The sequence below is a fragment of the Struthio camelus genome, chromosome 3 (assembly GCF_040807025.1).
Source record: "Struthio camelus isolate bStrCam1 chromosome 3, bStrCam1.hap1, whole genome shotgun sequence".
NCBI classification, from domain to species: domain Eukaryota; kingdom Metazoa; phylum Chordata; class Aves; order Struthioniformes; family Struthionidae; genus Struthio; species Struthio camelus.
Genome location: NC_090944.1, coordinates 22,035,059 through 22,062,256, shown reverse-complemented (window position 1 = coordinate 22,062,256; position 27,198 = coordinate 22,035,059).

Genomic DNA, 27,198 nt, shown 5'->3' with positions numbered 1-27,198 from the left:
ACTTATGAAGTGGTTTCCAGAATATAAGAGTTTCAAGAACTGAAACTAAAAATTCATTTTTTTCCAAAAAATTGAGAAAGAAAATTGAAATTAAACTTTTTAATTTACTAACAAGAAATATATTTACTTATCAGTGATTTTTGTCTCTGTTAATATATGACCAGCTCAGTGTTGAAATTGAAGTAATGTTTTCTAACTGTTGAAAGGGAGAAAATAGATAGACATGTGTATACTTAAGTCTATTTTCAGCACCAGATGTGCTAGACTACTTGCACTTAACTACATTCTTATGAGTAATAAGTCTACTAGTCTTAGTGGGATGCAGCTCATGAATTTTTGAAGGTGTAGAGCGGCCAACGTTATGTAACGCATTTCTGTTTCAGATGTAACCTTGAGAAACGTTTTTGAATATTGAAAGCACAGTTCTTCAGTCAGTTTTCCAGACCTTTGAACCTCCAAGTAGAGAAAAGGAAATCAGTAACTGACCCTCAGAGAATTCCCTTGTGAAAAAGAAATTTTCTGCTAATCCACAAGTGTCAGACCCTGAATCTATCTTTCTCAATTCCCAGCCAAAGTGGATAAAAGGGCAGTTGTGTTGGGAAATAGGCTGGGAACCACTCTGTGCTGTCGTGTAAACTTGCTTTAGTAAAGGTCTGGTCATCCAACTCCAAATCCTCTAATGCTTTCACAGGCCAGGAGTTTAAGGGGGCTTATAGACTTCTATTCAGCCATACTAAGGAGGATTCTTAATATACATTAGAAAGGCAAAATATAACTATTCATTATATCTCGGGCTCCCAGTTGCTGTTTCGTAGGCAGGAATCTTCTCAGAGAAATGCATCTGCTATATGATTTGTATGATCATCCTTTATAAGCTATTAAAAACAAATATTGGAAATAATTGATTGCCCATTTTCCTGAATGCCACTTGATCTACATGTAAACAGAAAATGGTTGTCATAGGAATTATTTACCAGTGGAGAATGAAGTATGGAGATGACAATTTAAAGGTGGGTCTTTGAGTTGTAGTCTCATCATGAATGCTATTGCAGCGTCCTTATTCCCATGCCAAAGTGTTTAGACTCAAATAGAAGTGAAGTTTGAAGTACTGGAAGGCTGTTTGTCCGGAGGGATGGGAACTGCTGTTAATGGGAAACAAAGGGTATATCTCTTTTGTTGCCTCAAATAAAAGCTTGGACCCATGAGGCTCTGTCATGCTGAGTTTAACTGTTTAACGCTAAACCACCTACTAAAATCAACAGCAACCGCTTTATAATACAAAGGGATCATTGAGTGCTGAAAACGGGAATCATAAATACAAGCAGGGGGAGTATACAGCTGCCCCTTAACCAATGAGGATTTTATGGGGAGGATTGTGTTGCCACCTATTCTGTCAAGGATTCTTACTTTTATACTGCTGGGAACTTCAGGACTCTCCACTTATTTAGATGTGCAACCATGAATCTATTGCCATTAGAACTGCTTCACCTTTTCCACAAAATTTACTCAGAATGAAATGATTCTTTATGCCTAAATAAACATTTGCTTGAGGTAGAAAAGACTAGATTTCAAAGCTATGCTCTAGGTCAGACAGACCTGGCAGTGCTGTGCATGCTGGGGACTTCTGATTCTTCCTCCACATGTTATTACTTCCAATAGAGCAGGAAATATCTGAGAAAATTTTGCCAGTTTCATGGAGGAACGTATGATTATTAACATATAACATATAATAAATATGGCTTAAAAATGTATATTAAATTTCTTGCAGTAAATAATGATTCTTTTTACAATTATGAAAGAGTTGGATCCATCTAATTAAAATGATTGTGCTCTTACTGGTTTACAATGGAAGTCACATTATTGAACAGAAGGACAGCTGCACAGGAAAGAGACAAAAGCCCTGTAATTCTTTATTGGTTATGTGTGATATAGATGGCAAGCGCAATAAATTTTAAGTGGTTTGAACTTACACAGCTGTTTAATATACAGTCACACAGACACACACGGACATTGTGCTTGTAAAAAAAAATAATAAAAAAAAGATTATTGGGATCTCTTAGGATAATGCTTACTTGAGGGATCAAACACAGTGGTTGATCACTCTCCAGATGGTGACAGGAGTCTCCGTTGCAAGGGTCCTAGCAACAGCACCTTCAGGTAGATCAGTTGAGACTCTGTGAAGCTCTATTCTGCTCAGTTCCCACTGGCCCATGGTCCCATATGACCATTCCAGTACATGTAGGATCGATCGCTGTTAATTATCTTACGATACCTACAACACATCCCATAACTATCTTAACTATGTACAAAAAAATATTCTATGTGACCATTTCTTCATCTGCAGGGACCGTTTCTACCAACTATTCATAAGTATGTACCTTCGGTTTGGTTGATTCTGCAGCAAGGACCATTGGGGGGATTCTCTGGGATAACCCAATTCTCCACCCAGTATGTTAAGCAGCACACTGAAACATATCTATAGTCTCTGTCAATTGGTGTAGGCACAGAAGGAGCTGTTCAGGGGAAACTTAGGCACTGCCAAAATTCTCACTTGGTGAGCTCCATAGCAGCTAGTCAAACGCTCTTTTGTGAAGGCGCTGGGGGTTGAGTCAATCCACTTGTCTCAAGCTGCTCTGTCATCTCCTATCAGTCTACTGTCTTACCTAAGCAGAGACTAGCCAGGGAGTTCTTGGACCACCTGGGGAATCAATGACTTCAGTACACTAGCTGTGCACACAGGCACAGCCCTGATAATCAGCTATACTCTACGCTTCTCACTGTAGGACAAACCTGAGTTTCATCCTTACAAGTTAAATGCCACAGTTTGTGTCACAACACCCACCTGCAGAATCAACCAAGCCAGAAAATACCACTTATCAGGTGCAATTGACTCCACTGTGCTCTTGCTCACTCTCTCTCTCATGCTCTGATTTGGCAGAGATTTGTGTAGTTCACTGGGTCTTGGCATGGATAAGTGATTTCTTGTGCGTGTGTGTTTTTTTTTTTTTTTTTCCTCAGTAGTCCATGCTTTCTGTTTCTTCATAACAGCCAGGAATGAGCCTTATGTTTCCAGGGAATTGGGGGTTATACTTTAAGAACTGTTACAAACATTATTTTAATTCACATGATGGAGAGTTATAGTGTCTGTGGTATGCCTGTGTAATGTTTCAAATGGTAATACAGGAAGGGTGAAGCGGTGTTGCACTGTGCCAAAGTTAAGGCTTTGAACACTGCAAGTACATATTCTGCCTACCTATTTCTACCATCATTACAACACTGTATTGCTCTACGCAAGGTTTGCCATTTCCTCTAGCTGATTGTTTCTCTGCTGACATGCATGACCAGCACGGGCCTTGTGACAAATAGTTGTGTTCAGAATAGCGGCCGTGGGTCATTTCTGACCAGAAATATTTATAAACGAATAAATGTTAGTGTTACAGCTATACTTCTCATTTTCATCAGGATTTTGCTATTTCTCAGCATCAAGCTGAGCTATTTAGATGAAAATACTCAGGAATAGGTAAAGTTAGCTGTTTAGAACTCCAGGTAGTCCAGATATCCTGACATTCATACTTTTTCGTAAGGTAATGATATTATGTATTATTACATATTAATTATTATGCATTATTATTTATTGTTGTCACATATTATTATTCATGCAATAACATGCAATGATAAAACTGCTACGTAGATCTTTTTCTTGTATTATACTCCTCTGTTCCTCATTAGCAGTTTCAGTATTTTCTAGGTCCTGCAGAGCTGAGGCTGTTGTCCTTGGATATGTGGCAATGTCTGCATATACATTGTAATAGTTAATACCACTTGAAGAGACAATTTCCAAGAAAATTGCCGGAGTACATAGTGCAAGGTATGGTGGCTGGAAGCTGAGAATACTATGCCTTTAACAACACCATGAGACCATGGTGTTTGAGAAAGAACTTTTCATATTGTACACTACATGAGTCAGTAATTCTGTGTGCGGAAAAAAAAAAAATCTGATTGTGCAAACTAATATTATAATATAATGTATATAGATCAATCAAGCTAAATTAATAGCTGGTGACCATGACATATTCTGAAAAAAAAAACTTTCAAAGCATGTAGGTGCAAAGGGGCAAATAGTGGGCAAGCCACATGTAAGAACTACTAATTGAAAAGTGTTTCTTCTTTATTTCCCACTTCTTCATCTGCTCAAACAGATCTAACTTCTGACGAAGATCTAAAACACACCTAATTTCTGATAAAATCTATTTTCTGATACTATATCTTTAATATGTTTCTTTCAAAATCCCACTCAATTTTTCTAAACATTAAGGGCTCTAATAATGTTGAGGTACACTCCTGATCTGAACAATTATTTTATAGAAGGTATAGTGCCAGGAGAATAGTATTAAATAATAAAATAAAGTCATTACCAATAATGTAAGCACTTCCCAAAACTGCAATGGCCACAGGGGAGTTATGTTCTTCTTCTAATGGCAAATGAGACCAAAATATTCTGGCTTTATTATATTTGAGGAGGTAGCAAAAATATTTTTTCCAATAGCAGAGTGAAGGTGGAGAGGAGACAGTGAGGAAAAAAAAAGAATTTGTATGTGCTTTGTGAAGAAGCAAACTTGTAGTATCAAGTGTCTGTTAGCTTGGAGGCCTGCTGTAGATCAGTTTGTCAGTCAGTAAAACCACAGAGCGAAAGCTCTTCAGGTTCTACCGTCAGCATGTTGGAAAGAGTTTTTCTCTGAACTGTTTTCTTCTTTACCTTTTAACACATACACTTTAACCAAATTGTCAAGAGATCTAATGGAGAGACTGTTAGTGATTTTTGTCCCATGGGCTGCCAAAATTTGGGTCTAGTCATTGATTTCAGTCAGTGTAACATTGGTAGTTCTTGAAAAGCTGCTCATAATACTTATGTCACTTCACATTCGGAAAGGTTCTTTATTAATGTTGCCTATTGTCTAATCATCTTTTGGAGGATTTTATGTCATTTTTTCAAGGATCTCTGTGCAAAAAGCAAGGATAAATACTAATGTATTTAGTCCCTGATAAGGGGTCAGAGGCACTAAACAAAATATTCAAGGAGTTTATTAGAAAAGCTTGTAGCCAATTTATACGGGGTGATCTATTTCTTGGATGCACTGTGATTTTCAAATTTTTGTTCATATATAGGCTATGAAAATAAACTTTAAATTGGAAATACTACTTCTGTAACAGACCTAAATTTCTGCTTCAGCATTTCTACTGATGTTAGTTTACCAAAAAAAAAAAAAAATTAATTATAGTTGAAATCATTTCAGTAAACTCTAGAAAGCTCAAATGTGTGAAATTTGGGAAACTGGATTTCCTTTCTCAAATTCATAAAGAATAAACCATATATGATGTTGTATAAGAGATGTAGGTGTGAAATTGATCTCTCTAGTTGCATTAGATTGGTCAGTAAATAACCAGAAAGACATATCTGGGGAGTTTCTGTACATGGTTAAGAAAAAGTCGTATCTTAATACAAAATATTGGTAGATGTGAAAACAATACCTTTATTGAATACTTTCATTTCATTAGTTAGAGAGATTAAATAAACATATTTCCTCCCATTTATAATTAAGTTCCTCTGAAATCAACAGAAAATAGAGAACAAAATAAATTTGTTCATTCTGTAAAATAGGCCTCATTCTGCAAGACAGAACAAATATAGGTGAAATGTCATAGCAAAGGGTGAAATTAATAATAGCATTGTGGAATTAAGTAAATTTATTTTTAATGACAAACGTGTCAGGTTCTGTTGATTTGAACAAAGGTGATATTTCTTTTTTAGTAGCTGTGTAAACTTAGAGCTGATCGCCAAGATGAGTCTTTTCTGCCCTAATTCGTAATCTAATTCTACATTTCTTTGGTTGATGAACAAAACAGAGAAGGGTTGGTTTGTCTATAAACTGCTTTACTGTCTCTGTACTATAGGGGACAGTAAAACCTAGTATTTACTTGGGGAATGGATAAACATGATTCTGAGACTGGTTTTGAAAATGTTGAAGAGGAAAGTGCTATTTTAGGTGTTTCTTTTTATTAGTGTGTGGAATTAAAGTCCTATAGTTGAGAGTTATGGTTTTCATAAGGCCAAACAGAACAATAAGATGTCTGGATGAGCTTTAAGGTCTTGTGTATCACATGTTGTCGGATAGCCCTGCATTAAGGTCAGTGATCCTAGCTATTTGCTCTACTTGTTTTAGGCACCTGAGATGGATTTTGGCATACTCTTAACAAAATCTTTTGGGCATTTCTGACTATTTAGCAGAGCACCTTTACAAATCCGAATCACAATGGGATAAAGAGGAAGATAGCTGCTGAGCAACATATTGACCAAGCAGCTGCAACAAATATATTACTAAGGGGTAACACCATGTTTAACAGAAATTATAATAACCATTACCCTTTACAATTGAAAGCATTGTCAGAGGAAGAGCTACCAGTCACAGAGTAACAGTCTATTGGCTTGAGTACTTACAAATAATAGGATGGCTTGAATTCCAGTCCCTGGAATAATTCCGGACTTTTGAGTTCTTGAATTGCATCATCAGTGTCATAACATCAGCAATGTCAACGATTAGCAATGTCAATACCTGTGTTTAAAAAATAAACATTTTTATTTTTATTTAAAAATAAAAAGGCTTGGTCAGATTTTTCTCTCTCCTAAAGAGGACTTGTGCTCTGAATCCCAACTATTGCGTATTGATATAATATTATTATATTATTCTTCAGACATATTTAGGTGATTATATATTTGACATGGATAAAACTTCAGGTAAGCCTTTGGTGTAAGTAAGTTTAGTGTTTGCTCCCACTGGCTGTCCAGCTCTACCTGTGGGAGCACTGAGCTACACTTCAAAATTTCCTATCACAGCTCAGTATATAGGAAGCCTGGGTGATTAAGGTTTATTTAATTACCTTTTCAGGGATAAGTATCTAATATCCAAGTTTTCTTGTGTAACGCTAGCCGGAACAGCTAAATTTTCAAACCACTTGCCTCTGCTCCCTCAGTGGAGGTTGCAGCCCCTGATGGAGATTGTAGGCATCTCTGGAATATAAGTGGGTCATTCATCTCTTCCCACAGAAGAGTTGCCTACAACTATTATAAGTCAAATATAAGTGTGTTGAGTTCAGCAGAGGAGTCTAAGATCTCTTTTCAGGTACTACAATATCTGAGTTGATTATCTAGAGTAAGCAATCTGATTTTTTTTCCTTAACCTTTGGGGGAGCAAGTTTACAGAGAAGAATATGAACACTATATTCTTAATACTTAATATCTGCACAATGCAAGGGATGAGCTGGGAAATATATAATTCCAAAATGCTAGCAGCTGATCCATGCTCCATATTACGCAGAATAAATGTAAAACGGAAAACATCAACGTGACTCAGGAAGAAACTGCTTTTCATATTTAATGATCTAAATGACTAAGTTATTACTGGTTCTTTAAGAAAATAGATCCATCCAGCCTCACGTTTCTGATATATCTTATCCCTCACTCTTCCATCTGAGTGGAAGAGTGAGCCTGTAAAGAAGCTGTGCAGTATAAAGGATCATATCGAGCTTGCTAAGCGCAGGCTGCAGGAGCACTCAGTGCTGAAAGGAACATAGTAACCATTATCTAACATTTATACAGGAAGATTTTCGGGTACCAGACTGCTGCGGTAAGAGTCCAGAAAGGCTAATATATAAAATTCATAACAACCAAATGAGAAGTCTAAAACTGATAAATGAATGAAAATCCCTTAAAGTATGTAATTTTAAACTGCAGCTAAAAATAACTGCTTATGTACAAGGCTGATGATTGGGGTTAAAGATATATTACACTTTTTTTTTTTAACGTAGTCCAGATTCATCTCCCCATTTCTGTTATCTCATTAACCTTGCCAAAACTGCTCAGAAATCGATTTCTCCTGCAGCTAATTATATTTAGTTTGCTTCTACCTGATCTTACTGACCTCATTTCCAACTATAAATTAATAGTTGGTGATTTAAGATGCAATTAAAGGTACTTTATAGGAAATCATAGGCCTAGTTATTTTATTTATATTGATAATGATGCAGTCATTGATACTAACAGGCAATTGCAGTAGCTAAGTTAGTACTTGCTGAGGCACCTGACATTATTCAGAACACCTAAATATTATCAGAGGGCCATCTTGACTGGCTTCAGAAAACAAAATTTTAGGCTATACATAAAATTTCTATCTATCCTATTTTATCACCTGATCTTTCTCTCTATCTTCAAACTGCTACACAATGCCAGGGTTCTGAATGCATTCCAGGAGTTTAGCTGGCTGAGCTAAGCTGTTTAGCTGGCTAAATCCAAGGTCAGCTCCTTCACTGATAACATGTGTTATGAAAACAGCTGGAAGCAGGGGCTGCCCCTCTTACTCTTTGGAGCTGATTTTAAGCAGAGGCTGGTCCTCACCTGTGCTACACCACAGCTGCATTGCAGCTATCTTTGTGCCTGATCTTGTACCTCTTTGATCTTGACCCACCAGCCAGCTTGACCTCAAACCTGCCTCACCATGATGGACCTGCTGGGTGCAGCCTTCCTGCACTGCGGCTGACCTGATCACTGCCTCCAGACAGGTTCCTGAGCCTGACTTTCTAATGCAGTGTTCTGACTCCTTGGCAATGCCAGCCTTGCTGTCACTCGTAGGCTCTAGGCTCCCCTTCCCTTGTGGAGCAGCCAGCCCTCGCTGCTCCCTGGCAGTCAGCATGGCCAGAATCATACAGGACAGCCTCAGCTTAATGAAAAGCAGCTCCCAAAGGAAGGAGGTGCTGCTGACTTGGCTGCAGCCAACTGAACTCATAGGAGGTGAGAAGTGCTCATGGCCTTGACACACTAATGTTACTCTTTTCACAGCTGTGATTCTGACCATATCACCACAGACCATGTCATTTGTAGGCCCCTTAGAAATAAGGGAAAATGGGAAAAAATTGTTTTTATTACAGGGTGAGCTTTTGACTGGTGTGTAGGAGGTTTTGCTCTTCTTCCATTGACAATGCCAGTAATCTTGACTCATTTCTACCTAACAAGCTGTCAAAGCTCCTCTATAAACTGTGCCCATACTGTTATTACATACAGCTATCTACACATAGTAGCATTCGGGCATGCTAACAGCTACTTTTGGTATGTAATTGTCCAACCAGTTTCTACACACATAACAGAAAACTCCTGAAAGTTCTTTGATAACTTAGTCTAAAGCCTACATAAATAATGAATAATATTGATTCATTTTACTGAGAAAGATTAGGATAAAAGGTGATGTGCTGACGAGTCTTCTGGGTCCAGGAAAGGCTAAGATAATGAAGTGCTTGTTAATTGTTATAACACTGAAGAGTTAAGTGCTGTTTGGGGTTTCATATCATATTACCGCTGGTGATGCTGTTATGACAATCACATTTAACTTGGTTATAGAAACACAAGTAATGAGGAAGTGAAAACACTTAGAAAAATTGAGAAAACAAAATAGTCAGTATTTCACATTCCAAGTGTCATAATTTCTCTTTTTTTTCAGCTATATAACACTTTACACAGAGTTCTCCTCCATCATATCCTATCTTGATGATAGGAGCTGTTGACTACTTTTTCTCAAGGAGGGAAAAATAAATTAGTTTTTAGACAGCACAGAAGACTCAAAAGCAAACTTGCACAGTCAAAGAAGGAAGAATAATAAAGACTTGCAACCTTTCTATTTCTGGTGTTGGACAATCTGACTGCTGGAGAAGCATAGACCGAACACCTGATCTTTTAATTAGACAAAACAACACGGCCATCTTGTGCCAGTAAGGTGCATCAGATGCTTCTGTAGATATTGGGTCACTAATTGTTTTCCCATACTGAAATGTTTTTCTCATTATGTCACATAAACTTTCCTGATACAAAAGCAGAAAAGATTAAAAAAAGTTATGCAGAAGGTGGAAGGAGTCAGCTGGAGATTGAGATTTATGTAGTGGGACTTGTCCCAACCTTAGCTGAAGCCAGGATAGATACTTGTTGTCTTGTTCTACCTTTTTGGTCTGACATAAGCAAGATGACTCTAGGATGGATGAAGACCCATCGTGTCATTATGAATACTTGTGTCCCAAGATGGCAGAAGCACTAATCTCACTGTCTATGAGGTGGCTCCCTCTTTGCTCTAAGACTAACCACAGTATTTTCTAAACCTTAGTTAAATGCTTACTTCTTTTTTTTTCTAGAACTTTTTATCTGGCCCTGTAGCCAATGAAAAAAAAGGCTTCTTCAAACCTGAGCACTCCAAGGGATTGATAAATATTATTTTGAACTCTTTTACAACTTCTGCCAAAAAAGACTGAAAAAGACCTCAGATGACTTTGAGTTTAGTCGTAAAACCCCTTTTATACACTGATCAAGATTCATTTTAAAAAATAATTTATTTGTTATTGTTTTGTCCTGCTCCTCCTACTGACAAGCTGTTATAGAGCCTCATTGCTTTATTGTTTGGGAATCTTCCTCTAATTTCTAGTCTAAGTATATTAGTTGACAGTCATTTATCCTGTTAACTTAAACTGCTTGTTTCCTTCCAAGTTGCATTTATGTAACAACCATATCCTTTGTGCCTTTATCCTTTAAGAGTGAATAAATAAACAAACAAGACGAAATCTTTTGACTTCTTGGAAAAGAAGGATCATCTATTCTTTTATCATACCAACTTTTCTTGGCCTACATGCATATACAGGATTAAACAAAAAATTAACAATTTTAGAAATTAAGCAAATTAATAATTTTATTGTTGCATAGATAAGATCTCACTCGCACTTTTTAAAGTAGAACTGGTTATTTCCTACTTTACTGGTGTGCTATGCTACCAATCTTACCTGGTATACTCTCTGTATCTTCTAAGATAACATTTACCTTTCTCATTACTGAATTTTTTGGTGTTTTATAAACATCATCATAAGATGACAGAAAACCAGAATCTTTTTACAATAGTCACTCCCAATTAATAAGCTTGTAGCACGAATTACTATTAATCCCTAATGGCATGACCTTGCACTCTATAATTTATTTGATTTTCTATTACTCTGATCCTCACATTTATGAAGCTCTTCACATATGATATCCTAATCTTCTTCCAAATGATTTCTATGCTTGCACTATCAGCTACCTCATGAGCAATCTTAGGCTCATTTGGCTTCCTGCTACCTTTTAAGAACACAGAGTATCAATTTTTGATTTTTGTGGCATTAAAAAAGAATATAATGAGAATCACTGAGATAAATAAGAAATCACTGGGAATTCCTATTATCTGACAACAAAAAAAATTATTCTGAAGTACAGATGAATTAACTACCATTTGCAACAGACCACAGAGGAACTTTAAACTGTCTTTAACCACTGAACAAAGGTAGCACAATGGCTAGTTGAGGCTTCTAAAATAACGCCTGAGATACGAAGAAAAGGAAAGTGTATTTATCCAGATTTGATTGCAATTGAAAGCCAGGAGGTCAGACATGAAACTGCAGTTCACAGCTCTAGTGACTAAAAAAATGAAAAATATATTATTTATTTATTTATTTATTTGCTTACTTACTTATTATATTATTTAATTATAGGTTCTTTATAAGCGTAGCATTCTTTTACAAGACCTTATGTGTACAAGGCTAAGTATTCTGATCATCTCTTAAGATAAAGCTTAGAGTTTTGGAAATATCTCAATTTGTTTCATAATTCTAGAATTAACATTTTTCTATGTTATTACCAATAAAGGCACCATAGAATGAAACATAACTTTAGTAATTAATTTGTGATTTACATTAGTGCTTCTAAATGAACAACTGTTTATATAAAGTAATTTTGTTACATTTAACTATGGTACAAAATTTAGCATTCTCCTAAGATTTTTATTTAATATTTCTTTATTATTAACATACTTTCTCTAATATTGGTTTATAAACTTGTGAAGAAGTGTGCTCATAAGGGTGCGTGTTTCAAAGTTAAATACAAATGAAGCTTGCTAACCTAAATAAGTTGTATCTACTTTATATTCAGACTGGTTAAATTTATTTTTTTATTAGCAAACATACTAGCAAATATGCTGAGTTTGTGTTTTTATTGCCAATAAACATTTGACAACAGACAAAACAAAAAGCCTAATAACTTTGGCACAAGTATTTTATTAATCATGGCAGAAAAAATGAACAAAACAAGCCCTGTGATGCCTAAGTATACACAGTATGTGTTTCATGTGCGAATGCTCAGTAAATTGCATGTTCAAGTGGTGTTTTATTTTATCAGAAAATTGTCTAGAAGGAGACATTTTCCTTTGGTTTTGATTTGTTTTGGGTATATGCTCCCATTCTTATTCTTTGACAGTACATGCTTAAAATTTATACAGTAGCATTTAAATGCCTATTTACATCAGGTTCCTGTTCAAGACATGGGATATAGATATCAAACGTTTCAGTGCCACTTTAGTGGTTTGCCTGATGAAATAGTCTGATGTCTATTTTATTGTTCTCCTTTTCTGAGATTTCAATGTCTATGTAGTTGTCTTTCTTTCACTATCTCTTATTTCAGCATCTGTTAGTACATGGCAAGTTGTCTTGTCATGCTGAAGGCAGTTGTTAACATCTTTCCCTGACAATGAAGTTTGCTTATCCACAGATGCAGTTACTGATACTGATCACTTTCTTCATTCAGACCAAAACCAGGAGAAAGTCTTAAAGTCTTAGAGAAGTTTATTCCAGATTGCAAAAGAGGTTCAAGCTTAATTTCATTCCATATCTTTTCCACTATCTGTATGTAACCTTTTATTCCAGAGAGTCAGAAAAAAAATCATCTTTAAGCAAAGCAAACCTACACTCTTTCTTAAGATTTTCCAGCTTCCCTAATGCTTTGACCAATGCAGTTTGTGGTTTTCTACATTATTGTTTCTGACCAGTCTATTGCAATAGTGTTGACTTAAATGCAGACCAGTGCTATATTTATTTTCAGAAAGCTTCTTCCCAAAATTGCAACTGAAGTGAGAAACAAAATGGTCCTTGAAAGAGATTAGGAAAACTGAAGAATCAATCTATTCATCTTTTTTAATTTTTAGCTGGTTCAGGAAGATCAAGACCGAATATTCAATGTACATTAAAACAGTGAAGTCACTTCATTCGATGTCCAGTAGAAGATATAACAAAAATGTGCTTATAGTGTTTTAGAACTTCTTGCTTTTTTGCCACATTATCTTCATATGTTACCCCTTACCCCTACCCCTACAAAAACAAACACTATAATATACTTCCTTCCTTGTACTTGGACTCCTGACAATCATTTGGCTTATAGGCCCATTTAACCTGTGCGACATTTTTCCTAAGTAATTGTATAACATTTTCGTCAGCAGATAGATTTTCACTCCGCAATTTCTGGTAATTATTTCGTATGTCTACCAAATTCATGTTGATATCCCTTAAAGCTGTCATCATAGGCATCTCAGAATCAGGTCTTATGTAATAATCTTTTTTTTTTTGCATAACTTTCAGTCCATTAAGATGAGTAAGTTTCATTTTCTCTTGCATAAACTACATGTACGATGAGTTCCGCAGAACTTCCTACAGATACAGAACATTATTATCATCTTTTCTCTAGATTTCCTTTTATTCAATAGCAACAAATGAAATAAATTCCATTCTGCTTCCAGCATTAAAGTTTTAGATATGACATTTTGCATGATACCACGCAGAATGGAATTTTAAATCGAACGTGAGCACTGTCTGAGAAAGAAGGAATATCCCTTGTTCTGTATTATTACCACAATTAGCTTTCATTTAGCTTCCTAAGATAAATGAACATGCAGTCTTGCAAGAATTACTACTAAAAGGGTATAAAGCTATAGATTTATTTTTGATATAAAACTATTACTTCTGATTAGAGTATGAAACATTCAAATGTTCTAAAGAGGAACAAACCAATAAAATATCTATTTAAATAAGATAGAGTTGTAGCATAAGTGGCAGCGAGGAGTCTGAGCTGTGCATGAAGTATTTATTTCATGTGAGGGGAAAGGACAGGAGGAGGAGTAGACAAGTTTTCCAAGTTAACAGCTGGCTGCGCCGCTGGTGTTGGCAACAGGGCTTTGGTTTCTATGACCATGGGACCCTGTTTGAAGATCAACAGCTGATGGGGAGCGATGGGATCCACGTTACCAAGCGGGGCACGCGCGTCTTTGCCAACAGATTGGCCAGCCTGGTAAGGAGGGCTTTAAACTAGGCAAGATGGGGGAAGGGGAGTGGTATAGTGGCAGGGGAGTCAGTAAAACACCGCTCAAGTCAGGATGCCTGCAGCGGGTGCATACAACCAGGGGAGACAGCATGGGACATGGCTATGGAGGATCCTCTTGCACTTCTTCTGGGAAGCTTGCATGCTTGACTGGCTCTCTCAAATGCCTGTATACCAATGCACGCAGCATGGGGAATAAGCAGGAAGAGTTAGAGATCTGTGTGCGGTCGCAGGGCCATGATCTCATTGCAGTGACAGAGACATGGTGGGATAGTTCACATGACTGGGATGCTGTCATGGATGGCTAGGTGCTTTTTAGGAAAGACAGGCCAGGAAGGCGAGGTGGTAGAGTTGCTCTTTATGTGAGGGAGCAACTAGAATGGATGGAGCTCTGCCTCGGGGCGGATGAAGAGCAAGTTGAGAGCCTATGGGTAAGGACGAAAGGGCAGGCTAACATGGGTGACACTGTTGTGGGGGTCTACTACAGGCCACCTGACCAGGAGGAAGTCATCGATGAGGCCTTCTACCGACAGCTGGAAGTAGCCTCACGATCACAGGCCCTGGTTCTCATGGGGGAATTCAACCACCCTGACATCTGTTGGCAAGACAGCACAGCTAGGCACAAACAGTCAAAGCACTGAGGATAACTTCTTGACCCAGGTGGTGGAGACGCCAACGAGGAGAGGTGCAGTGCTAGACCTTGTACAAACAAACAAAGAAGGTCTAGCTGGAGAGGTGAAGGTTGGGGGCAGCCTTGGCTGCAGCGACCATGAGATGGTGGAGTTCAGGATCCTACGAGGAGGGAGCAGGGCAATGAGTAGGATTGCAACGCTGGACTTGAGGAGAGCTGACTTTGGCCTCTTCAGGGACCTACTTAGGGGAATCTCATGGGGTAGGGCCCTAGAAGGAAGAGGGGTCCAAGAAAGCTGGTTAATATTCAAGCATCACCTCCTCCAGGCTCAAGAAGGGTGCATCCCTCTGAGGAAGAAGTCCGGCAAAGCGGGCAGGAGACCTGCATGGATGAGCAAGGAACTCCTGGCAAAACTCCAACAGAAGAAGGAAGTGTACAGAATGTGGAAAAGGGGACAGGCCACTTGGGAGGAATACAGGGATGCTGTCAGAGCGTGCAGGGATGCGACAAGGAAGGCTAAGGCCCAGTTGGAATTAAATCTGGCAAGGGATGTCAAGGACAACAAGAAGGCCTTCTTCCAATACATCAATAGCAAAAGGAAGACTAGGGAAAACGTGGGCCCGCTGCTGAATGGGGCAGGTGCCCTGGTGACAAAGGATACAGAGAAGGCAGAGTTATTGAATGCTGCCTCTGCTTCAGTCTTCACTGCTAAGGCCAGCCCTCAGGAATTCCAGACCCTGGGGACAAGAGAGGAAGGCTGGAGAAAGGAAGACTCTCCCTTGGTTGAGGAGGATCAGGTTAGAGATCTTTTGTCCAAACTTGACATCCATAAATCCATGGGCCCCGATGGGATGCACCCACGAGTGCTGACGGAGCTGGCGGATGTTATTGCTAGGCCACTCTCCATCCTCTTGGAAAGGTCCTGGAGGACAGGAGAGGTGCCTGAGGACTGGAAGAAAGCCAATGTCACCCCAGTCTTCCAAAAGGGCAAGGAGGAGGAGCCAGGAAACTCCAGGCCTCTCAGCCTCACCTCCATCCCTGGAAAGCTGATGCAACAGCTCCTCCTGGAGGTCCTCTCTAAGCATCTGGAGGACAAGAAGGTGATCAGGAGTAGTCAGCATGGATTCACCAGAGGGAAATCATGCTTGACCAATCTGATAGCCTTCTCTGACGGAATGACTGGCTGGGTAGATGAGGGCAGAGCAGTGGATGTTGTCTCCCTGGACTTCAGCAAGGCTTTTGACACTGTCTCCCATCACATCCTCCTAGGTAAGCTCAGGAAGTGTGGGCTAGACGAGTGGACGGTGAGGTGGCTTGCGAACTGGCTGGATGGCCGAGCTCCGAGGGTTGTGGTGAACGGCGCAGAGTCAAGTTGGAGGCCTGTGGCTAGCGGTGTCCCCCAGGGGTCAGTCCTGGGTCCAGTCTTGTTCAATATATTCATCAATGACCTGGAGGAAGGGACAGAGTGCACCCTCAGCAAGTTTGCTGATGAGACTAAACTGGGGGGGAGAGGCTAACACACCAGAAGACTGTGCTGCCATTCAGAGGGACCTGGACAGGCTGGAGAGGTGGGCGGAGAGGAACCTCCTGAAGTTCAACCAAGGCAAGTGCAAGGTCCTGCAGCTCGGGAGGAAGAACCCCATGCACCAGGACAGGCTGGGGGTTGACCTGCTGGAAAGTAGCTCTGTAGAGAAGGACCTGGGAGTGCTGGTGGCCAACATGTTAAACATGAGCCAGCAGTGTGCCCTGGTGGCCAAGAAGGCCAATGGTCTCCTGGGGTGCATGAGGCAGAGTGTTGCCAGCAGGTCGAGGGAGGTGGTCCTGCCCCTCTCCTCAGCCCTGGGGAGGCCTCACCTGGAGTACTGTGTCCAATTCTGGGCTCCCCAGTACAAGAGAGACATGGCACTCCTGGAGAGAGTCCAGCGGAGGGCTACCAAGATGATTAGAGGGCTGGAGCACCTCTCCTCTGAAGAAAGGCTGTGAGAGCTGGGCCTGTTGAGCCTGGAGAAGAGAAGAGTGAGAGGGGATCTCATCAACGTGTACAAGTATCTGAAGGGGGAGTGTCAAGAGGATGAGGCCAGCCTCTTCTCCGTGGTGCCCAGCAACAGGACAAGAGGCAACAGGCAGAAACTGAACCACAGGAAGTTCCATCTGAACCTGAGAAAAAACTTCTTCCCTGTGAGGGTGACAGAGCATTGGAACAGGTTGCCCAGAGAGGTAGTGGAGTCTCCTTCGCTGGAGATATTCAGAAGCCGTCTGGATGTGATCCTGGGCAATCTGCTCTAGAGGACCCTGCTTGAGCAGGGAGGTTGGACTAGATGATCTCCAGAGGTCCCATCCAACCTAAACGATGCTGTGATTCTGTGATTCTGTGATTTCCCATTGCCTGTTATTGGAAGGACTCCAATATCATCCAGACCTAAAGAGGAAGTAACATCTGATACATGTAAAACTTCAGGCATTTCCTGGTCCGTTCTCAGCCCCATCCTTGGAAAATATAAAGCATAAAGAGGATGATAATCTTATTAGTTGCAAAAAATTTCCTAAGGCTTCTGGCAACACCCCGGGTACATTTGACTGGTACCCATACATAAATAACGGCCATTGAGGGTTTGCCTCCAGTTCGAGTGTGCCAAAAGCAATTTCTTAGACTTTCACACACAGTTTTAGCACCCACCTGCTGTGTAGCAAGCTCAGGAAAAAATGATGCTGAAAGAGAGCACATCCAAGGCCTGCTTTGGGCATTTCAAGGGAAAGGAGAGATGATTATTGGACGACTATGCCAGATTGCATTTCTGTTTGGCACCACCGGCTGCTTTCCTTCAAGGAGTACTGCAGTTTGTATCCATCCCTCTACCCCCGTGTTGTCTCTGCTCCAGGCTGGGCATGCAGAACAGCTGCAGTTGGTTCTAGGTTTGGGTTTCATGGTTATTTATGCCAAATACAGCACACACACTGCCTCTGAAAATGAGAGCATGGAGTTAGTGAGGGCCACCGAGACCCACTTGACCAGGGGTCAGTTAGTACACATTCCATTACGGTGTGCTCAGGAACTGACCTCACTAAGCTTTCAGAGCTCCCTAACCAAGCTCAGGATGGGTAGATACATGCAAGGATTACTGATACGTTTTAAATGGTGGTTCTGGCTTCGATATGTAGAATTTGCCTCAAGCACCAGCAATGCTATCAGGGTCCCAAGGGCCCCCTCGGGCTTCCTCCCCACCAGCCCTGTCCCCATCTCCACCCAGCCTAGGGCTGTCTGTCACTGCCCCACAGCATTACAGTGGTGCCCCACCTGCAGCTCACAGGGCCCCCAGCCCCCGCGGTGCCCCGACACAGGCTGCAGCACTTCAGCTTTCAATATTTCCATATCTGGATATTCATCCCCAGAATAACCAGATGTCTAGATTTCATGATGATTGACTTATTTCTGAATCAATGCAATCACTCCCCCCACCCCCAAAGCAGTAAGTACTGTGTTTACTGTAAGTAGTGTGTTTACTTACAGTAAAACTTTGACTAAAACCTGAACATATTAACATGTCTATTGATAAGAGGCTGAGGTGCCAGCTGATCCAATCTTTCATAGTTCATCAGGCCTTCCTCACCCTACACGCTTCTGCTAGAGACTAAGTAAACCCAGTGTTAGATAACTGCTGAGCAGGGAGTTTGGGTTTTATTTCAAACTTGGTCCTTCAGTTCTTGATATTGCCTATTAGTTCTAGCCAGTTCAGTTTAAACATGAGCCACTTTTATTTGCATCAAAATAGCCTTTAATGAAACCTGTTTGACTTTGTCTACTGTTAAAGGTACTACAGAGCAGAGCCTTAAATCTTTGGAACATATTTGAAAATCTTTGGAACATATTTGAAAAGACTCAGAATATTAAATTCTGATTTTACTTTGGCCAGTTCTGGTTTGTTGAACACTAGACCCAAGGGGTAGGCCAAGAATTATCTGAAAGATATTACAGTGGTTATAGTTTCTTCTACCACTTTTAGAAAGTATTCCAGATTCTTCTAGTAATTCAGAAGGCCATGAAATAAGACTTAATTTTACCTGCATCTGTTAAATCTTGGTGTAAACAACCGTAAGCATGTGCAAGTCTTTAAAGCTTTTGATGATTACCTTGATATGCAAATTTCCACCAACGTATGGATTATGCACTGGATATTATTAATCATTATTTCAAAAATAGCCTCGCATGTAATACAAATTCTTCCATTCCCGTTTCTTTCTTAGATAGTGAAGCCAGAGCCCTTTAGGTACTTTGTCTCCTCCTGAAGAGCATGACATAGAGAGGAGCTAGGAAAGAGAGGTGGATCTAAAATTGTATGTAATTATCAAAAATAGCCTGTGAGCTCTCTGAAGCTTTCTGCCAACACTTCAAGAGTATTCAGAGCTATTTATAACCTGAGGAGAGATTCTTCTCTTTAATATCATATATATATATACATACACAAACATACACATATATATTCATACACACGCATATATACATATATGTGTTTGTGTGTGTGTATGTATATGTTTATTTGTACGTATATAATGAAAACAAATGCTTAACTCGATCTTAAAACCTATCTATAATGTTATATTATTCTCCTAGAATATGCTAGGTACCCAGAATGATCTAAGTGGGCATTAATGACAAAAAAAAGAGTAATTTTGGTATAGAAAATGTACATATACACACACAGGGATTTTTTCTTCAAATAATTGCATAATCAGGAAAGGTAAAGAAGGTACATTAAATTAAATAAATTGAAAAACCTAAAGAGCAAGCAGAAATTATAATTCATTATATAAACTAAACATTCATAAAGAAATATCTGCATGGAAACAGTTAAATAATTTCTTCCCTTAGTCTGAAGCAAATTTGTGTTGGTAAGTGATTATAATTTGACATATCTTTAATTTGAATATATATCAGTTGAACTCATATGGGCATGAATCACTTGCATAGATTACATGTAAATCAGTATTCTGATTTAACAGAAATCTTCCTATTTGTGCACATAACTGCATTGTCCTGCTTAGAGAAGATATCCGATGAATGACCTTTACTGAATTGTTTTGATGAACTTTTTAAGAATTTTGCACTGCTGTATTGGCTTTCACTTGTTTTTTAAGAATACGATTACCTGTGTTTCATTCTAATTCAATTTTATATTGATGTGAGTATTGCAAATTAATATTTTACAAATATATCCATTATTTTTGCATTCTTTATAGAAGGAAAAAAAGGAAATGTATCTCACTTATGATCCTTTTATGTTTTTCACATTTCCTTATGTAAATGACAAATAATGCACAAATGCTTTCTTGGGTGCAAACCCACACTTGAAAAATGCAGCAGTAATGTTGAGATAAAGCCTAGGAACAAAATAGCACTAAAATATGGTAAAAATTTATAACATAGCCTCTAGTTGTAGTGTTCATCTAAGGCTGTTCCAGCTTGTCTTTCTGCCTTTCCTTGCCTTTTCTTCTCCCTTTGCTTGAATTGGGCTCAGCTTCAGTTCTTTAATTTTGATTTCACCTCCAGATTCAAATGCATAGTTGACATTTCAGAATGTAAGATTCCAGAAGAGCCTGATCCTTTGCTACAGTCTCATTTCTAGGAATTCTAGCTACTGGTTGAGGAAGAGTTTGTGAAAGGAAATATAAGCACTGGGAAGACAGCCAATGCATGTGGAGTCTAGAAGAGCTGAAGCTTGTATTATCATTTTGCAGCAATGATATCAGATGGTGAACGTTTTTTATGGTGTCTCCTTCACTCTGATATTTACATAATGTAAGAATTGATTGTTCTCACATACAATCAATGTGAGGAAGATAACTAATGGATTTATGTGATGTGGTTATACAAAGCTTTGCACTTATGAATTGCTTAATTGTAAATTAAGTATTGCTATGGAGTTGTGCATTAATAGGACCATTTTAAATGATGGGTAATTTGGAGATTTCCAGAATTTCTCACATATAATTGAAACTGTTCTAAAGCAAAAAAGTTTTTTTTTTTTTCTAATTGTTCAAGCTATGTTGGATAAAAGCCTGGTTGATGTGCAATAATTCACTGTGATAGCTTTCAAACTTGTCCCAAAAGGAATATCTCAACAGAGTTCCTAACTGGATGTCAAGTAAATGCTAATTCTAGAAGCCTGAAGCCAGTGCTCAACAAATCCTTACTGTTTCAGATAAAATATTCTGTTAATGCTTTAAGATATAATTTTACTGTTCAAAGTCAGAGCTTTTTATAAATTACAGCTAACACCATGAACAAGTTATAGCAGTCTTCCAACTTATAAACTTTTGCTAAATATTTTGAACAAGCTTTATATCCATTTCATTTATTTTCTGTTCTTTGTTTTCCACATGGGATAGTTTTTCTTACCTGAATGACTTAAACTTGTGAGTAAGAAAACATTTAACAATAAGCCATAGTTCAGTTGCAGCATAATTCTTAAAGATTAAATGTATTGTATGCCTGCACTTACAAAATAGCACTCAGAATTTATTCTGTTATTAAAAGAATGTAGATTAATAAATCCCAAGAACATGTACTAGGTAATATTCATACTCGCATTTCATAATAACTGTATCATTCATGTTCCTATCGGTTTCCCAGTGCAGATGATGAAATAGATTAATTTCTTATCAGCACTTGACTAATATTGATACTACGTGAAGGTGATCTAAAAAGATGTCATATTAAGCAATGTTGGTTTACTGTCCCTTCTTAAGATCTACATACATATATTTATTTTAATCAGTGCATCTTTGAACAGTTTTATTAATCAATGTACTCCTACTCAATAAATCACGTGGTAGCTGTTCATCTGCTTATTAAAAACACCTGCAGTTTTGAGTACACCGAAATTTCTCTCTTCAGTGCCATCACCTAACTAAAATTGTCCCCAAAGATATCATTATTTTTTTCCTTACAGTGAGCTTTATGTGAGTGTCATGACTGTGGATTGCAATGTATACTTTGAGAATAGTTTGCTCATTACAGAAAGTCTCACTATATCATGGAGTATAGGAGACTACAGGTGTAAAAAAATAAATAAACTTCAACAGAAAAAATGCTTTACAATGTAATATGTATATTTTTAATGGCTCAATGCTGTTAACTGTTACGTGGAGGCAAAAAATTTTTTAGTTAATAAAGAAAATGACATTGCTGGTAGCTTTAATTTGATCCTCCTATAAGTGACCCTCTTAGAACTATTTTTTAAACGGGATCCTGTTGTAAAATAATCCTTAAGGTGAGAAGCCGAATATTCTCTAGAATTTTGTCTAAAGACTGATTAACTGCCTTTCATCTCTCTTCACCCAGTCTCTAGCTACCTAGGGGCACTAGCTTGATGTAGACATATAGAACTATTGAGGATATCTGTCTTCTAACCTTTCTTACCAGGTAGAGAGGTGGTAGGAAAAGGGGCAAAGATCATGCTACCAGAGTCATTAAGGAGCTGAAAAACGAATTTTGGCTTCCCCGGTCCCCAGTTCTTCTCCACACAGTGTGGCTCTTGGACCAAAGCTGTAATATTTAAAAGTCAAGCCTGTCAAACTGTTTTTTCCAGCAAGTCTGAAAATCCTCTAGCACCAGATTTTTCTTAATTACCTGTGCCTGATGAGGAAGATGTCTATTGATTCTTTTTTTTTTTTTTTTTTTTTTTTTTTTAACAGAGCCTCTTTAAGACTTGCAATACAATGTTTGTTTTCTAGCAGTAGTTGGTGTGGCTCTCGTTTGATAACTTGAATGCAGCAGATCACAAGATTCTGCCTGACTTGTCATAAGAAAGTCTAGTGGAAGCAAGTGAGTTTCTATGAGGCTTACTACCTTACTCCTAAGTACTGTGACACCTCCCGCCCCCCAGCACGTCATGTTCCTGCTGTTTTATAGTCTCTGTGGTTGTTTTGAATTGGATATAGAATTGCAGCAGTTCTTCTAACATGTTCTCTGTGCTAGAAAGGTCACTTACTTTCTGGTGTTCTTCTTTACATCTTGGCCCTTTTTTTCCCCAAGCGCTACAGTAAGAATCTATGTTGAGGCAAACTGTGCTGAAATTTAATTCTTCCTCTGCATTATTCATTTTGAAGAAGTATCAAATCTCTATAGATGTGTATGACATGTATTCTTCATTTCCAAATGCAAATCCCTTGCATTTAGTTGTACTAAAGGTGAACATTTTTATTGCATTTACTTATCAGTAATTTCTACATCAGCCAGTACTAGAAAGTTCCTGTACCATACAGGTCATGGATACAAATTTGACAAAAAACAAAAGGAAAAATCCAAAACTATCACTAAATGGAATATTGCTCCACTGGATTATATTGCAATATAGATAATGCATCAATTTCAAATTGCATCTAGCGAACGTCCTGATAACTTCATTTAGTATAATATTTTTTAATCAAAATCTCACGCTTTACTAAAATGCAAATGCCTTGGAGAAATAAAAGTGTACATGAACACAGGAGTCTTTATCAACCAGACCTGTAATTCTATCAGCGCAAATGTTTTGAAAAAGTGTTTATTTTATGATGATTTCATCCTTATGCTACAGAATTTACAGCTACTTTATAATTCCTTACTCTTATAATTCTCTTATGCTTGAATCTTTTTCCTGATCTCCCCACCCATTTTTCTGTCATGTTTTACAGTTCTTCAGAACTTCCACAAGTTTCCAAGAGTGGGTGAAAATTAGGACTAGTGGATCACATAATCTTGTTCCTGTATACTTCACAATCTTAAATAATTTAATTCATTTGAAAAAGTTTAAGGTTCACAACTGCTGCCTCAAAATATTCCATTTTTTATGTATAATATTATTGATTCCCTACATATCATACAGTGTAGATGTATCTTCCTCATTTATCCAAATATAGGACAAAAGTGTCTTTCAGTGTTAAGCCACCAATGTCACCATTTACTATTTGCCCATATTTGTCTAATACTGTATCAATTCTGTACATATTTTTACTGCTAACATCTCTCATGTCTTACTTTCTCCAGCCATATTGGTGGCTGTTAATTCACTGACTCCTTTTTCTTCCTTCATCAGTTCCATAAGGTTTCCACTGGTAATGTATCAACCGATATATACGTCTTTCCTGTTCTCCTCACCCCCACAAGTGGCACTTACATTTCTTCTTTTTAAACTGGATTCCTTCCCTCATCTGACTTTGTGCATATTCAGGATGGGATTAATCTGCTAAGACATAGGTGCCTAATGTCATTGTAGGTACCTAGGGTATTTGGGGCATCCACACGTAGTAGGTGAAATACAGTATTTATGACAGAAGTGTGAGCTTCCGCAATGGCAGCTAGAAGCTAAAGGCACGAGGTACCTCTTTTTATGCCCCAGTAATTAATCTTGAACAACTGAAAATTTCTATTAGCTTTGCTATAGCAAATCAAAGTTTCTGGTCAACTTTTCCGACTGTTCGTTAAAGTTTTAGAAAATATGATCTGTTGTTAGTTCCAAATCAATCTGAACAAAACATATCCATGAATGGATATCCATTTATGAACTACAATTTCATTCTTTATTTTGTCCGAGTGCACTCTGCTGTATATTTTGAAGTATTTCAGATAAAAACTTCATTTCCCTACGAAAAACATATTTTATCCTATGGTACTCTATTGCAAACTTTTTGTGAATTCAGCCTATTAATCTCTCTGATTTAAAGGCTAGTCTCAAGAAAAGTGGCTTGCAAGAAAGAAGGAAGTTAGAAGATACCTCATCTCTTCCTTAGGGTTTTTGAGCCTAGAGTAACATCAACTCTGAAGCTGTGGAGACTCAGAGACAAAGAAAGTAGGAGACACTCACCTTCGCATGTTTCTGGCTTTGTTCTTTCTTACTTTTCTTTTTTTTTTTGAAGAGCTGTTGCTAGCTAACTGGTTTAGAACCTGTCTCTAACTGTATTTGTACAGTGTTGAAACCAGGAGGACTGGTTTACCTGGAGACTCCACATACCTGGTACGGTCTGATATCCTCACTGCTGTCTGTATAAAAAATGATATCTGAATTTTACACAGGAATGCCTATACTGTGAGAATTGTAGTTAGGAGTGGTCAATACTCTATCAGTATTTCAATGTTATGCATTCAATACCTGGGAGTGGAGGTCTTAATAAAAAGCTCATATTCTTCTAGCAAAAATATTTTGATAAAGAGAATATATTTTCAGACACTAAGCAGTTGTCAGATCATTCCTACTTTTTAAAAAAATGGAGGAAGGTCAACAGGGAGAAGAAATTGGCAGCTGTAGTGGAGAAAGACCACCCTAGAAAGCTTTTGAATTGTGATATTGGCCCAGAAGAACCATATGTACATATACTACTATAATCCCTGAGAGTAGTGAAATTTATAGTGAAATATTCATTTATAGTGAAATATTGACAGACAGTTCTAACTGAACTATTATAATGTACAACCCATAGTATTCACAACAAATCATAATCCTTCACTGACCTTGACTTATTTATCATCCTCAGCAGCTCTGTTTTCAGCCTGTAAAATGTCTGAAAGATGGCAATAAGAAATGAACCTCATACTTGAAGATCTTACAGAATACAAGGTTTGATATGACATGAACATAGCAGCTTGAAGCATATGAAACAGCCTTCATGACACTTGCATCATTTTTTGCAGTTGCGTCCATCTTCTTTAAGTGAAATCAACTCAAGACCTGAAGAGATAATAAATTATATCTCAAACTAACCCACGCACAGGAAGGGGAAACAGACCTACAAAGAAGAAACAAAAGTAACTGTCTTACATTTAATGTGACTCTTCTAAAGAAAAGAATCCGAAAAAAAAAATTATATTTAATAAAAGGTTCTTACTTTCCTTTAGCTCAACAGTGTAAAGTGAATTTGGCTCATGGTAAATTTTTACTGACCAAAATATAATCCCTCAGAGTATACCAACATTGAACTTGAAAGCTGGAACAAAACTATGGGTAAGGTCCTTGCAGTAAGTTTCAGCAGAGTTATCAAATAAGCATACACTAAATAACCCGTGATTCAGATCTGTGTGACTGTTAAACAGTTTGGTTGGAGGGAAACTGGAACCTACAATGCAAACTCAGGGCTGACCATTTTGCCCTTTTGGAATTTTCACAAACATCATACAGTTTCTACTAAAAAAAAAAAAAAAAAAAGAGAGAGAGAGAGATTCTAATTAATGGCCTTTTGCCTAATGCCATTTGCCTAAGAGAACACCTAGAAATGAACCTGCTGATTCTATCTTCCTTCTCTGCTTTAAGTTTTTCAGTATTTTAGATATTCCTCGGTGAGGGGGAATATTCGAAAATGCCAAGCAGTAAGTCTTCTGTTGCTTCCCTGGAAAAATTATTTCATAACCTAATAAATCTCACACAGGGAACTGCTTCCCTTTTGTATTAAAGCTGAAGAACAAACATCTTTTTTCTTGATTATAAGGTCTTCAGGCTTAATAATTCTTCTTCCTCAGTGGGTATACTCCTTTCAAATACTGTAAAACTCTTACTATTCCCATATCCATATTTGCCACTTGCTCAAGGGCAAATTTATCTGCTTTTGTGGAATATATTCTTTAATTCTTTTAATTTGTTTTGTTCTCTGAGCTTAGTTAACTTTACAGTTGGTAGGCCCTGGATTTAAACCACCTACCTTTATGAGGTTGCCTAAAATACCTACATAAGCCTTTTTTTAATCAATGGAGAGAGATGGACACATCCAGAGCACAATTTAGTCCACCTGAGATCTGAATTTCCCTTGGAGGGGCCTCTGTTTCTACATGGCTAGGGGTTGTGTAGGGCACCTGTTTTAAGTTGTAGTCCTCTAATCAGGAAAAAAATTAAAAGTTTGTCAATAATAAGAAGTGGTTATTGAATAGATGTTATTTATTTAATTTTTCACTCCCTTTCCTAAAGAATGACTGGCATTCTTAATGTGTAAACGCTTGCCAGAAAAGAAAATGATGAAAAGAATCTGAAGATTGAACTTAGAATTTCCCTAGTACATTGAAAAATAAATGAATGATGACCTTTACTAACTCTAAAATCTGTGAAATTAACATCTGTCCTCTCAAGACAATAATAAGTCATGACGGAGTAAGCAAATTCACCTAAATCCGGAATAAGCTGTCTATACACTGCCTCCAAAAGTAAATGGAGAAATCTGAAATCAAATTTACCTGCAATATATAATCACTTATATTATGATGGAAATCAAAAAATAGTCTATTCAGTCTTGTGAAACTGTGGTTTAAGATAGAAAAGAGTTTCTCAAATAACTGCAGCTTATTTTGAAGCCA